We start from the raw sequence: 15728 nt of genomic DNA on the forward strand, positions 1-15728 counted from the left end.
TGGGTAGTGCTTCGTGAAGCCCAAGCAGGACAGTTCGGTTTTGCGTCGTCCGATTGATTTTCCTGACGGATTCGCGCGTATTTTCGTTGCCGGAGAATATTTTTTTCCTGTTTTGGAGTGCCTTGCTGGGTAGTGCTTCGTGAAGCCCAAGCAGGACAGTTCGGTTTTGCGTCGTCCGATTGATTTTCCTGACGGATTCGCGCGTATTTTCGTTGCCGGAGAATTTTTTCCCCTGTTTTGGAGCGCCCTGCTGGGTAGTGCTTCGTGAAGCCCAAGCAGGACAGTTCGGTTTTGCGTCGTCCGATTGATTTTGCATGACGGATTCGCGCGTATTTTCGTTGCCGGAGAATATTTTTTTCCTGTTTTGGAGTGCCTTGCTGGGTAGTGCTTCGTGAAGCCCAAGCAGGACAGTTCGGTTTTGCGTCGTCCGATTGATTTTGCATGACGGATTCGCGCGTATTTTCGTTGCCGGAGAATATTTTTTTCCTGTTTTGGAGTGCCTTGCTGGGTAGTGCTTCGTGAAGCCCAAGCAGGACAGTTCGGTTTTGCGTCGTCCGATTGATTTTGCATGACGGATTCGCGCGTATTTTCGTTGCCGGAGAATTTTTTGCCCCTGTTTTGGAGCGTCTTGCTGGGTAGTGCTTCGTGAAGCCCAAGCAGGACAGTTCGGTTTTGCGTCGTCCGATTGATTTTGCATGACGGATTCGCGCGTATTTTCGTTGCCGGAGAATTTTTTGCCCCTGTTTTGGAGCGTCTTGCTGGGTAGTGCTTCGTGAAGCCCAAGCAGGACAGTTCGGTTTTGCGTCGTCCGATTGATTTTCCTGACGGATTCGCGCGTATTTTCGTTGCCGGAGAATATTTTTTTCCTGTTTTGGAGTGCCTTGCTGGGTAGTGCTTCGTGAAGCCCAAGCAGGACAGTTCGGTTTTGCGTCGTCCGATTGATTTTGCTGACGGATTCGCGCGTATTTTCGTTGTCGGAGAATTTTTTCCCCTGTTTTGCAGTAGTGTGTGATCCTTTGACTGCGACGCTTGCTCCTGCGGGGGCGGGTGATGCGGTCAGGATCGAACGTGTTACGCGCGAAGTGCAGGGAAAAAAAAAGTGGCGTGACTCGCGGATCGGTTCAGTAGTGTGTGATCCTTTGACTACGACACTTGCTCCTGCGGGGCGGGTGATGCGGTCAGGATCGAACGTGTTACGCGTGGAGTGCGGTGAAAAAGTGTATAGTATTTTACGGAAACCTCAGTGCGGCGACGGAGAAAAACTGCTTCACATCCTGGTAAAATCGTTCTTTATTATTGTTTACTTTACTCACTTATTACCAATTCAAACTAAATACGTGCCAGGGTCGAAAATATAATTTTCGATTCGGGAAGTGTAAAAACATTGCATATATCCATTTGATATCTGGATGTTTTTATGCGGGGCTTACTGTAAATGAAAATGACCTCAGAATGTGTGTGTATTTACTGCCATTCTTGAAATGGGTCGTTGGAATTTCAGTAGAGCTATCACCTTTCATCTCCTGGGCTAAAATTGTCTGCAGATATAAAGATATCGAAGGGTATTATTAAATACATGCATACAATTTTCTTCCATAAAAGCACTGCCGGCCAGTGGGAGGTGGATTGTATCACACACACACACACACACACACACAGCAACTCTGACATCACTGCGCTCAACGATCGCGATGATTGTGCACACACGATAGACGCGTCCCGACGCATCCCGACGCATCGCACTGTGGAGCTTTTCAATTATTTTGGGTGGTCCAAATTGATAAACTCTTGGTATGATTTTATGCTTCGTAGAGATGGTTTTCGTAATTTGAGAGAATCGAAAAACAAACAACGTATGAGTTTCAAGTTTCTATGCTTTGCCCAACCTTTCCGTACTGAAAATTAATACAACAGGAAAAAAGTTGGATATTTTAGACTATAAACACAGGCATGCCTCAGTGTGCGGTGGCGGCGTCGATTCGCAGCAAGTGAAAACAACCGCCATAATAGTTTTGAGTGTTGCGGTTGATAAAACTTTATAAATATTTGATTCCCGTTTGAAATATGTTCCTTTAAGGAAAGTGAATGAAAGATTTGTTTAGTGGAAGTGTAGTGAACGCAATATAAAATCCAAAATACAAATGTTTGCTGCAGAATTACAATGGAAAAGGTAAGCACCTTCTATTTACAAGTGTAGTTGTGTGAGGCAATGAAATGCGGCATAAAATCGGAGATTTTTTTCGAGAATATAAATCTCATGTATATTGTCGCTAAATTGATAATGCTGTATCTGAAAGTGTTGTTTATATATTGAAATACCACCTGAAGCATTTTTCTTCGCATAAATTATCCATTAAATCAGGTGATAAGCAGTTATACTTCATCGATGCTGCAAATACCAATACTATCATAACAATATGTTAATGATTTTGGAAGAAGCCATTTTGTGATGACGCACCAAAAGGCCTTAACCAACCGCATGAATGCGTTTCGGCGATCGGAATTGATTTTTTTTGGGCTTAGTTATAGTGATCTATGTTGGTAGATTATATCTGAGATTGAGACGAAGTCATTCACTTCAAGAATTAGGAGTTGACAAAGTTAGGTGGGATACTGTATCCTAGTGGTAATGCACAGTATATTTATTTATTTATTTTCTAAATTGTACACATAATAGGAAGCCGGATCCTATTCTTGGCACTCTTTATTCACTTCGGCCGTGGGTTTTTGTTTTTGAATATTTAGCCACAATACGTGTCGTATTGAAGCGCTCCTTATTGCAAAGTTTCAAACAATTCGGCCGAGAAAACCCCTCATGCCAAAGTGAATTATGGAAATGCCCATGTAGCTCTGTCTGTCTCATATTGTTGCACATCAGTGATATTTGTTAATTCCTATTTTCACTACGGAAAATATTCGTTCCTTGTCTAATCCAGTAAGAAACTCCTTCAAGAATGTTTCTAAAGAATTCATCCTTGTGATCTTGCACGAAATTTTTAGGTATTCAACTATGTGCTTTTAAGAGACTGAGAAATCCCACGGCGATTCTTTATTAACTATTACCGTATCCGTATAAAAGGTCCTCTACGTACTTATTACATATGAATTCCAATTGTTAGTTCAAAATATCGTTTTTTTTCAGACATTCTACAATTACTAAGGATTTCTCCAACAAATATTACAAGAAATTCTAGGAGTCTCACCGAAATTCAAGAACACCAAGCACGGATTCCTTATTCCTTTTTTCAGAAAGTTCACCAACAGTTTTTCTAACTTTGTCTTTGAGGTTCTTCCTAAAGTTTATCTTCAGCTTCCTCCAACAAATCTTTCAGAAAACCTCTCGGTAATTCTTCAAGGATTGCTTAAAAAAATCAAAGGATTTTCTGTAAAAAATCAAATGATACTTCCACTCTAAAAATTTCACTTAATTTTGAACAAGATTTTCATAAACAATTGAACAGGATTCAATTGGGAGAATGTTCTTAGCGATTTCGCAGAGAAGTTCTGTTATGCCGCATATCCATTTGCATTTTTTCACAGAAGTTCTCTAAGTGATTATTTAAATATCTGTGAAAATCAATTTGATGTGGCTCCCCTCAAAACTCTCTCGAAAGAATACTCTAAAATTTCGTCAAAAATGCCTACCCAAGAAAAAATTAAAAAAAAAAAACAAAATCAAATAATCCTTTAAAGTTTATTGCGGAATACTTTCAAATATTCGTTCAAAAACACTTTACGAAAACGCTCAAAAATTTCCCTATCAAAATGGGGATTTTCCAGAGAACTAAATTATTGTTTCTCTTAGGATGTCGTCCTAGAATTCTTGAAAAAAAAAAATCACGGCGTTAAAACGGATGCAATTTTTATTAAAGATATTTGTATTTAACATATTATAAAATGTGAAAAGATTGGTATAGAAACCAATTTTTACCTTCTTGCAGAAATTCCGAACAATTTTTTTTGGAAGTACTTATTTTAATTACTGTGGTAGAATTGTAGAAGGTGATTGTGAAAATATTGGTGGTAATTTTTTAAGCACATTGGCAAAGATGTCTGATGGTCAAATTCGTAGCCAAAATTTTTACTAAATTCAAATCTTGGAGGAAATTTTCACATAATTTTGAAAACTTGTGGAGTAGTTCCTGATGGAATTTCAGAAATCGGCAGCCGTAGTTTAAAAATTATGCCATTTTACATAACTCCTAATATTAACCTATTTTCTGTTGTTGATTGATTGGGCATTTTGTGTGAAAAAAGCATTTTATCACGAACTGGTTCGGAAATTTGACAAAAAAGAAATCTGACCGGGATTTGAACCGTGGCCCAGCGAGTGAGAGTTGCGTTCGAATCATTTCGTTCATCTCACCATGCTGAAGAGAATGAGTTTTTGCATTTTAGCCGATCGAATCCGATTACGTTTTGAGCGGAATATTGTTGCAAAATGGATGTAATCAAATTAACTTTCATCCAGCCAACATACTTTTCACATGCAAAAAACACATTAGGATCTTGAGATATAGATGATTTAAGAAAGTTTGTAACTAACACCAACTAGCAGAAAAATTCCCGATTAGGTTTATTACTGCCGGATAGCTCTTGGGGTGTTGAACAATGTTGCCAAAGACACCAACCTTCTAGCTCATCTTTAGGATCTTTAGGTATATAAGATTGAAGAAAATTTGTCACTAGCGCCACTTAGCGGAGAAATTCTCAACTAGTTTTGCTATTGCCATATAGTTTGTTACTAGCGCCACCTAGCGGATAAATTCCCAATTAGATTTGTTACTGTATAGCCCTTGGTCTGCTGAACATTTTTGCCGAAGACACCGATCTTCTAGCTCATCTGGGTCTTGAGATATCCGTTGAACGGATTATGTAGCCAATTTTGGTACCCCAGGACAATCCGGAATAACTCCGGAACCACTAGGACCATATTCCAAAGGACCATAAACTAGAAGAGTTTTTCGGGAAGTCCTGAAAATTCAACAAAATCCATCCAGAAACAAAAAAGTTACCCACATTTTAGTGTGCTGTTTGCATGTGAAAAGAATATTGGCTGGATAAAGGTTAAATTACGTTCGTTTTTTTCTGCAAACCCAAAAATTACACCGGCCGTTATAAGTTATTTTTTGCGCTAGCTTGCTTTAAATTTTGAATCACCCCCTTCTGACATTTCTTGACCACACTTTAATTTTTTATAGCTTCATTGAAACTAGATTTGCGTTTGGTTTTATTTTGACGACGATTTATTTATTGTCACAATCTCACAATTTGTAGATATAAGGCGATCCAGATCAGATTTTTTTTTTAAATTTTTATGATGTTTTGCCTTTTTTCCAGGTTGATGGTAATGGGTTCAGCTAGCCAAAACAAATTATGCCTGGCTTCATGCTGAATATTTTTTTATATAACTGTTTTCTTAGAAAGATCAACGCTCAACAATACAAAGATTTTGAAAAGAATTTTGCCAAAATTCGATAAATGGTTGAAGTGTTGTTAGTTGAAACTTTTTGTCGTAATCATAACACTTCAATTATGATTTGCCTATGGTCAAGTGTGAATTCATTATAGCTGCCCATTTTGTTAATTGGGTTTATCATATGATTTGCGATGTACGATTAAATGTATAGATACGTCTAGAAATCGTTTCATCAACAAACGAAAATCCCTGTCTACTAAGACCTTAATATAAAATCTGTAGGCAAGAAATGTCAAAATCGAATCACCCCCTGTTTTTTTTATAGTTAGCGTCAAAAGCTGGATTGTAAAATACTATCAATACAGAACTACTAACGCTAGAAAATTCTGTACGGTATAAATCCCAGGTAGCCACTGAAGGATCAAGACATGGCTAAGAAAATTTGTAAAACGATGGCGATTATTTTCCTCTTAAAGCAGTTTGAAAACAACCTGCGGTAATTAGAACTTCACCCAGAACTTAATCTGTACAGGTTATTGGGAAAATTGTCTATTTTTTCATTCAATGATACCAAAACAAGATTTCTGAATATAGGCTTCCACAAGACTATGCCCCCGGGGCATTTATAAATCCAGCCCTGATTGAAAGTATACATTACAGGAAGTTGTTGAATAAACTAGAATACGAGTTGTACTCTTTATGCCATTAAAGCGGGAATCTCGAGGAAATGGGTGATAACAATCTTCTAGGTGATCAGAGTTACGAGATAACCTTAAATTTAGAAATGATGCATAGATCTCCATTTGCTATACATGCTCTACATTAACTTTATTTTTGAAGATCTCAATTTGCAGACATTTCACCCTTACAGTGTCGCTTAAGTTTTGTCACGCCTTTTCAAAACCTATTTCGAATTCTTCAGAATACCTGTCAACATTTTCTTTATCTTTTTTATGCTAAGGGGTTCTCTGTGGTCTTCTCATTCAATTACATATGACTGCATTCAATTGGGAAGGGCTAGGAAAGTTCTAGATGTCTTACTTTGTCAAGAAATGAGCGTGATAAAACCAAAAAGAAACTGTTTTAGAATCCACGAAAATTAATAATTTGCTTGGCAAGCATGTTTATTTTAGAAATCATAGTTTCATTTACAAGAATACATCTGAATCTCCACAACAGAAATTTTCTTATGAAATAACATGATAACCAAGTCAATAACTGGTTCAGTTTTTAATTCTCTCTAGAGTTTCGGTTATTTTTCATAGTATGTATACTATAATTAATACAGTATTATTAGCTTAATTTTAATCGGCGAAAATGTATTGTGTTTGATGGAAAAGTGGTGTGCTAATTGGAATTTCACGCACTACAGATATTCCTCTTAGAGCTCCTGTAGAATTGTTTCCAGGATTCATGCAGCTAATTCATAAACTTCTTCATCTTTCACGTGTATAAGCAAAATATCGCTCATAAAATCGCATGTAAATTTATTCGAAAATTCTTCAAAAAAAGTGAAACCTTTTCTATGTCTTTATCTTAAAGTTTCTCCAAGTATCCTTCTTTTTTCAACGGGAAATTTATTAAATAATCTTGTCTGTATCTTTTCTTTAGAGCTGAACTAGAGATTCGTTTAAGAGCTACTCCAAGAACTACTCAAATCATTTTCTAGGGATACTTCAATATACCTTTTTAGGTAATACTCCTGAGGATTTTTCAGGAAATGCTCGATGTATCTTCAGGGATACGTCCAAAAACTTTCTAGGGATTCTGTAACGGTTTCTTCTAAAATACTAACTTAGGATTCGTCCTAAAACACCTTTAGTAATACTTACAATGATGCGCACCAGATTTGTTCTTGTATTTCTGAAGGTTTTCCTTGAAGGTTTTCCTCCAAAGTTTTCTCCACAACATCTTCCAAGCAAGTCTTTACTGGCACAAATATATTTGCTAGAATATTAATAAGGTCCTTGTTTTTTTTTCGGGATTACTTTGAGAATTCTTCAAACATGCGTGCAAGAATTCTTCGAATATTTTTTCCATAAGTCCAGCAAAAAATTTCCAAAGATTAATCTTACACAGTTTTCCAATAAAACCACACATTTTTCTGTGGTAATTTTAACAAATATTCTTGTGATTTTCTTTCTGGTTCGTCGAGTATTTTTCCTGGTTCCTAATTATTTTCCCAAGCATTCGTCCAGGAACTATTTTTAGATTTTGTCCGAAGATTAGTGATAATGATTAATTTTTTTTCAAATATATTCGGTTAGTGTCCTACCAGGGGATGTTTCAGGTATTTGCTACCAAGAATATTTCCATAAATTTTCTTGAAAGGATTTCTCCAAGTTTTTTTTTCAGGGTTTGTTGTAAATATTTTTTCCGAGATTTTAAAGATTATTCCAGATAAGCGCATATGTGAAAACAATTTCAATCGCTGTAATTGGAATTATTGTGATGGTGCATTAACTGTTTCATCGTTTTAATTGTAGTTTATTTTTATGCACCCAAATTTATCTAGCATTAAACGCGAAAATATTTAGCATGATCTTGGTGTTTGGGTTGTGAGTTCGAGTCCCACCGCTAGAAGGTTTTTTAACGTAATTTTCAGGACATATAGTATGTTGGAGGCCTTTCTTAGCCTAATGGCAATGTCCCAGTCTAGTTCAGGATTTTTTCGTATATTAGGAAATATCCATACTTTCCTTGGCATAAAGTATCATCGAACCAGCCACACGAAACACTAATACCAAAATGGAAACTTTGACAAGGAAAAATTTGACTTAACAAATGTGAAAGTGCTTGCAGAAAACTAAGCTAAGAAGTAGGCTATGTCCCAGTAGGAACGTAACATCGGAAAAAAGAAAACAAATTCAAACATTTTGATGTCCAATTTTCACCACGCCGATGCACGCCGCCACCGCCGCCGCCGCCGAAACTTGTTAACGGCGTGACGCCGATAACGCCGCCGCTGCCGGTATAAAAATGCTCTCTCGCCGCCGCCGATTAAAAATATTTCGGCGCACAGGTCTAATTGTAGCCCATTTTGGTTTCACGAAAAGTGTATTTTTACTCCACCATCCTATGGGTGTTGTATGCAATGGCTTCCTGACGACTGCTTATTTAAAAAAATATTATAGGGTCGATGTACCAATAGCCGCATAGCTAAGAACAAAATCGAAAAATAACGCTAGCGTAATTATTTTTACATCATCTGAAAGCTTTTTATCTTGGTTTTGTGGGAAAAATATAAAAACTACGAAAAACTCATATGTTTGTATTTATTATCGCTTGTGCCACTATAGGAATACGTGTACCTATAGTAGCACTATTTTTAATTTCTGTTCCTATAGTAGCACAAGCATCACGGCGTTGGCAAAATACTAATCAAAACCGTATTTTTATAAAACTTTTTTATCTTTCCTACAATATGTGTATAAAAAGCTTTCGTTTGATGTAAAAAACGTTCTTAATTCATCAATTATTTCGTATAATAAAAAATGTGCGGTTAGCGGCGTCAGTCGTTTAGACGTATTGTGCTACAGAGTGTGGGTTCGATTCCCGCCCCAGTCGGAGAAAACTTTTCGTCAAACGAAAAATTCTTCATTGGTCCACTGGTCGTTCCGTGTGTCCGTTGTTTAATGTAAGTTATATTCAGTCTGTGCAGCCTATGGCTGAAGACGGTGTAAATTGTCTTTTTTAAAAATAGTTTCTCTCAGTAGTGCTACTATAGGAACAATAGGTTTACTATAGGCTCAAGGGAGCTAAAATTTTAAGCAAAACTAATTTTGTCGATCATTTTTTGAACAAAATCAAGCTGTGTATTAATGGTACTTAGATAGATTGCTCCTGACCTTCATGTCAAAAATTATTTTGAAAAGATTTATAGCAAAACGGCCGTTAAAAGCCACTAGTGCGACTATAGGGGACTGTCCACTAAGGGAACACCGACCCTATGCTTAGTACGATGAACTATATCATCGCCCTGTAAGGCCCTATCAAATGTAAATACCGATTGATCTAACCTGATGCATCGCCCGTCGTGAACTATCAATCGTTGATTGATTCAATTATGTGAACCCGCATAGTTCAATACATGTTCTGAATCATAACCACGATATTGACTATAGTGCACAGTCCAATCATAGACAGCAGAATCCAATTTCCAAGAACAAATGTGACCTTCCTATAGAATGAAGCACTGATTGAATAAAAAACAGATTAATCAATCCGACGGCGCCCTTAGTCATCTTCGCATTGAATCACGCCCAAAGACAGTATCGCTGCATTCTGTGGTCGAATCGGAAGCCCACAAAATTTCAATGATAAAAACCTCTATTCTATGATCTGTTGAGTCATAAAATATCAATTCAACCAACAAAGGTGGGCATAGAGTTCCATCAGCTGGAACAGCACACTACTGTTGCTGGTCAAATGCTTCGGGATCAAAGGCACATTCGGTTCCCCAAAATACGACCCATTATGATTCAATTATCTTCAAGAGCTCGAATTTTATCGCTCAGTCGGCGAGTTTCAATTAGATTACAATCGACACCACCCCACTTGGGGGCTATGTGAATGATTTAACACCGTACGATGCATGCAGCTTGGATGGAAGCTTGCCCCCAGTTGTCATGGGAAATTCTCCGGTGGTCAGCCGGACGCACACTTCGGCTAAAATTGTACGACCAGTGAATGGTTGCATATGTAATAGGGTGTCCCAAAATTTCAATCTGTAAAAAAACTTGGAGTCTTAATCACCAAATGGCAGCTAAGATAGTTACAAATAAACTTTTTAATGGAGGGAACTCTAAGAAATGACGTACGAAAGTTGCCCAGTGAACATTTTCGAAAAAATGTCCAATTTTAGTAGTTCAGCAAAATTTCGTGATACTCATTGTTTGTGCATTGCTCAGTGTCCAAATCTGGGAAAATATGTATGTTTTACATGAAAACTCTACATACTGCTTTGTTGAATACTCGAAAACTTTGATTTTTTTCAGTAAAATAATTTTTAATTTGGTAAGGAGGTTTGGAGGTTGAGCCCCCAAGTTTTTATTAACAAAGCAAAATTTCGTGACACCCTAATGTGTAGCTGCATTTGAGTGCAAACTGCATCACATGTGTTGGGGAAGACGAAAGCGTTTTGCTGCAGAATAAGGCTATTGTTGAAATACCGAACCTCGGTGGTTCGTGTGAAGAATGACAAAAATCTCGTTACGTCGTAGATAAAAGCCTTTCATTTCAACGGTACTTGATATCGTGTTAAGCAATTATGCTTATTAGCACATTTAACAACTCGACGACCATTTAGTATGAAATGTCTCTAATGTATGCGTAGTTTTGTTGTTTTATTCGCATTCTTTGGAGAACGATTCCATTCAGTATGTACGCGTAGGAAGTTATTTTCCTCGTCAAATGAAAAATCTTTCCGATAGAGTCATTAAAGTTGCATGGCGTTCAAGAAAGTGGGAGGGTGTGAAAGCACTTTATATTAATTAACAAGTTGTGAAGCAGCAAATGGAATGAAATAAAAAACGGCGTCGATAATGAGAAATAATTAGCGAAAATTTTCAACAAAAATGTTACAAGGAGCCAAAAATTCTTAAATTACGATGCTTCGAATAGAGATGGCATGCACCAATATATTTTTTACCGTTAAACGCGGTATCATTGATTAGTTGGGTAACATTTATTATTTCAAAGCATCTTCTGTTTCTTATATCAATGAACTTATAAAAAATAAGGTTTTCAAGTCTGATAAAAAAATTGTTTCAAGCACCCAAATGCTGCTATTTACCTTATTTTGGTAGCATTATCTATAGATAGACATGTGCTCCAAATAAATTTGCAGTTGCTGAGTCCTCTATACGCATTGCTATGCGTTATGACATGAAAACGGCAATGGCTTAGCTCTTACATAAAAAATAAAATAAACTATATTTTTATGTTGTTCCATGCAATCAAAATTCGACTAAATATTACAATGAAAAAAAAAAACTTGCTTCACTCGAACCCCACTTTACTCTAATCAATATTTCCAGAAAAAATATAACAGTTGAAAAATAATGAATACAACATAGAAAATATTCAACATATTGGCTAAAATGCCTACTTAAATGATTAGTCACCACTTTAATTACGAGTCCATGGCTTGCGTCAAATCAACTTCATGATATAGCAAACCAAATCTAAACAAAAATAGCTCCAGCGTTTTTGGATGACTTGGCCACATGCTGGGCTGTTCCGAGTACTGGTTCACCGGTGGAAGTGGCCATTATATTGGAGAATCTGAAACCCGGCTTGCGACATGTCAATCTCCATGAATTTCTAAATCAATTCTACAGCTGGTTCAAACGTATTTGAATGATTTGATCGCATGTCCGATTGTTCCGGATACCCGGATCCCAGGGGAAATCGCTACTAAATTGGCGGTTCTGAAACCTAGCTGATGACATCAAACTTTGTAAATTCCCAAATCAAGGCTAACGAAGGATGATTCAAACGTTTGTGGATGACTTGATAAAATGCCAGGTTGTTTTGGATACCCTGTTTCCCAGCGGAAGTGGCCACATTATATTGGCGGTTCTGAGACCTATATTGCCACATATCAAACTTAATTAATTTGCAAATCTAGTCAATAGAAGAATAGTTCAAAAGATTTAGAATGATCTGGCCACCTACTGGGTTATTCCGGAAAACTAGTTCTTCGGTGCAAGTGGCAAATATGTTGGTGGATCTATAACTTTATTTGCGATGTATCATATATCATGATTTTGCAAACCAAGCCCAAAGAAATGTCAGATCGTGAGAAGATTTGTATCGTGAATTCATAGTTAAATATTTACTCATTAGCTTACCTTAGCTTAGACTGACTACAAATATTAATGGTTGCTATTCCGTGATTGACCGAGGTCAGTGAAGATGCACGAAGAATCAACTAGAAGTTCGGCTGGAATCGGCCATAATCTTTTTCAGTGTTCATAAGAGTTTTTGCCGTGACAAACATAGTGACGAACCATTCATAGTTTGTTTAAAAATCATGTTGCCGTTTCACCACTGAACGATTAAATGGTGTTAAATTAAATTTTACAGATTTGAAATAAAAGCATGAAACGAGCCCACCAATTGATACTTCATCTTTGACTGAGCAGCCACAATCCACTTTCGGCTTCACTTAACTTAACAATCCGGCGACCGCAATGAAAAAACTCTTGCTAGCTCGTGCTCTTCAACTCGCACTGCACGGCAAACGTGAAAACCGAAAGAAGAACCAAAACCGGCGACGCAACGAAAAAAACTCATGCTTGCTTGGGCTCTTCAACTTGCATTCTCAAACTAGTCTATGACTTTTGAAACTCAAACAAAAATTTACAAGCAAAAAGATTTTTCATATTTTTTTTTAAATTAAAAAATTATGAAGTTTTTTTCCGATAAAAATTCTTTATTTTCCAAGTCATTTTATTGAAGTTACAAAAATACCACATCTGTTTTTTTTTTATTCAATGTACATCTTTATTTTGTCTTTTGAATGCCGTGAAAAAATATTTTTTATTTTTGCCTCAATCAGAGATATTCAGAATCAAAGTAGTCGAGTTTTTGCAAGAAAAACAACAATAACTGTTAATAAATCTTCAAGCTTGTTTAGTGGAATACCTACAGTTTCGGACATATCAAATGCACCAAAGCCGTTTTCCCATACAAAATGGTCAACTTCAGGGAGCTATATCTCCGCCGTTTCTCAACCGATTCTTCTCATTTTTCTGTGACGAACTACAAATTACCTAAATTTTTGACAACTATCGAAAAAAATTGTGTTAGAACTATTGGTTTAAAAGTTACAGATAGGTTGAATTTTGACATAAAAAATGCACCAAGACACAAAGTGATGTAAAAATATGTCCGATACTATATTTATCTATATAAATAAAAATGAAGTGATGTTTGTATGTCACGAAATGACTTGATTTAGCTGATTCTTGCATAGTTAGGTTCTTAAAGTGTTCTGTTGTTATTATGTGTACAAAAAGTCGAAAAACTTCAAGGAAAAATTAAGATAAACAGGGGAAGGAACTGACAGAATTTTAGAAAAAAAAAAATGGTATTATAAAACAAGGTTTGTCAGGTTATCTAGTAAATAAATGAAAACTGAATTAAGAATACCATTTAATTCCACTAGAGTTACAATAACTCCCAAACGGGAAGAGATAGCCAGTTCTTTTACTCGCCAAATTACGCATTTTTTCAAAGCTCAAAAAGTTTTCCATAGACTAATTTGATGAGATATTAGAATTGAAAATGCTGGAGCCAGAAAACCAGTTTTGTTTGGACCATCTTTTGTCACCGTAGGAAAAAGCTGAGAGAAACGAGACAGCTCGCTGACAGTTGGCATGTTTTTTTGCCTTCTTTGACTGATTTCTTTAATTCTTGGATTATGCCCAACGGTCAGATGAACTTATTTTGGTCAAAATCATATTCACTTCTATGGCTTCTAAGGATATGAATATAAAAAAACAATAGCAGTTTACCAACACATAACTGTATAGATATTCAATTGCTTGAAATTGAATGGTCTACCACTTTGCTGAAGCATGTACACCATAACTTCTAGAAATGAGTGAGTTAGTTATACTATTTCTATTAAAAATGTGGACCTTTCTAATTTTCAATAACACTAAACAAAAGGCACAACTAATAAAAACAACTGTGTAGAAGACTGGTTTCATCTAATGTTTCATACTAAAGTTCAAAATGCATTTTTCCATGTAAAAATGTAAGAATGTAAACAAGGTGTAATATATTTCATCATGCTGAAGGAATGAAAGGAGATGCCCGTTGATCTATATATGTATTTAGTAAAGCATTTTATAATAGTGTTGATGTGTTGTATTTTGACCACTCATTTTATCACAGTGAGCCATAAGTTGTGAGTCGAATCTGAAAACTGATTGTGACAGAAATGAAAACGATACGACGAGTTGAGAATACGTCAAGATGCAATTTTATTGCATTATTTTCAAAAAGACGATCAAGATTTATCCAAATCAAAGAACTCTTTTATAAATGTTTCTAAACTTTTGAGGCAAGAACAGAAAACAAAAAAACAGTATACAATAACGAGACTGTCAGTAGGGCAAAAGCACTAAAATTCAATCTACAAGAATTCTGTGTAAATTTCAGGATTTCCATACAAAGTAAGCCTTAATCGTATAAACGGATCGAAAATAAGTACTAGGTCACAAATTGGTGCTCTTCCCCTAATTGTTTTAAAACTGTAAAACTTGTGATATTTGCATTTTGAAAAGAAACATTGAAAAAATACCAATGTTACCCCGGATATGATGATCAAAAGGTTTTAGGAAAACTATCTTCTTCTCCTTCTTTCTTGCGTTACGTCCCTATTGAGACAGAGCCTTGTTCTCAGTTTAGTGTACTTGAGCATTTATACAGTTATTAACTGAGAGCTATATTTGACAATTGAACATTGTTGCATTCGTACGTATACCGTGTGACATGTTTAAAGACACTCGAATAAAAAATATGAAAAATATAAACAATCTTATACAATTGGGAAATCCACTGAAAACTCTCATACTTCGTATAACGTCGTATATCGGGATTTTTTTAATTATCAGACAATTTGGGCCGGAGGTTCTCCGATTTGTATGAAATTTTCACCAGACTCTACCTCATGTTAGCTTTACTACTAAATAATGTTGCTGATAAAGGGCACACAAAACACCCAACAGACCAATGGAGAGTGCTACGATTGACGAAAAGCTTCTTCTGACTGGAAAGGTTTGGTTTACTGCGTCACATTTAAAATGCGTGTAAATTACTGCCGCCGTCAGCGTACGGTTACAAGGCCCACAATGGAACACCTTTTCCTATGGGAAGCGTGAATGTTGGTCATCGGTTTTTCAGTTCTGTCGCCAAAACGGTAAAAGATACCACTTTGGCATCTATGGACGAAAGTTAGAGTATGGATTGATGAAACAAAAAATATTATTTTGCAAAATTTTCCATGATACAGACGATAGTTTTTCCGCTATTTTTCCGACAATTTTCTTCATGGTAAAACATTTTCCGGGAAATGTTTTACTTTTTATATTTTTAATAGATTGCTGAGGAAAGTTACTTTCAATTTCACTAAAAGACTTTTGTTCTACGATGCATAGTTCAGGAGAAATGAATTTTTAAATTTTGATGTAAATAGGGAAATCGTGAAAATTCATCTAGAGTTTTCCGGGAAAATAAACCATTATATTTTTTTGAATTTCACATTTGGTCATATACCTATAAGCTCTACCTCTGG

The 15728-nt window shown here is 36.2% G+C and overlaps 1 protein-coding gene across 1 annotated transcript in view; it reads right to left on the minus strand.

The window, feature by feature from the left end:
• The window catches only part of LOC5571711 (neurotactin), a 166753-nt gene that overhangs the window by 24650 nt on the left and 126375 nt on the right, over positions 1-15728 (minus strand). The window lies entirely within an intron of this gene.

Source organism: Aedes aegypti, chromosome 2 (genome assembly GCF_002204515.2).
Source record: "Aedes aegypti strain LVP_AGWG chromosome 2, AaegL5.0 Primary Assembly, whole genome shotgun sequence".
Lineage (NCBI taxonomy): Eukaryota > Metazoa > Arthropoda > Insecta > Diptera > Culicidae > Aedes > Aedes aegypti.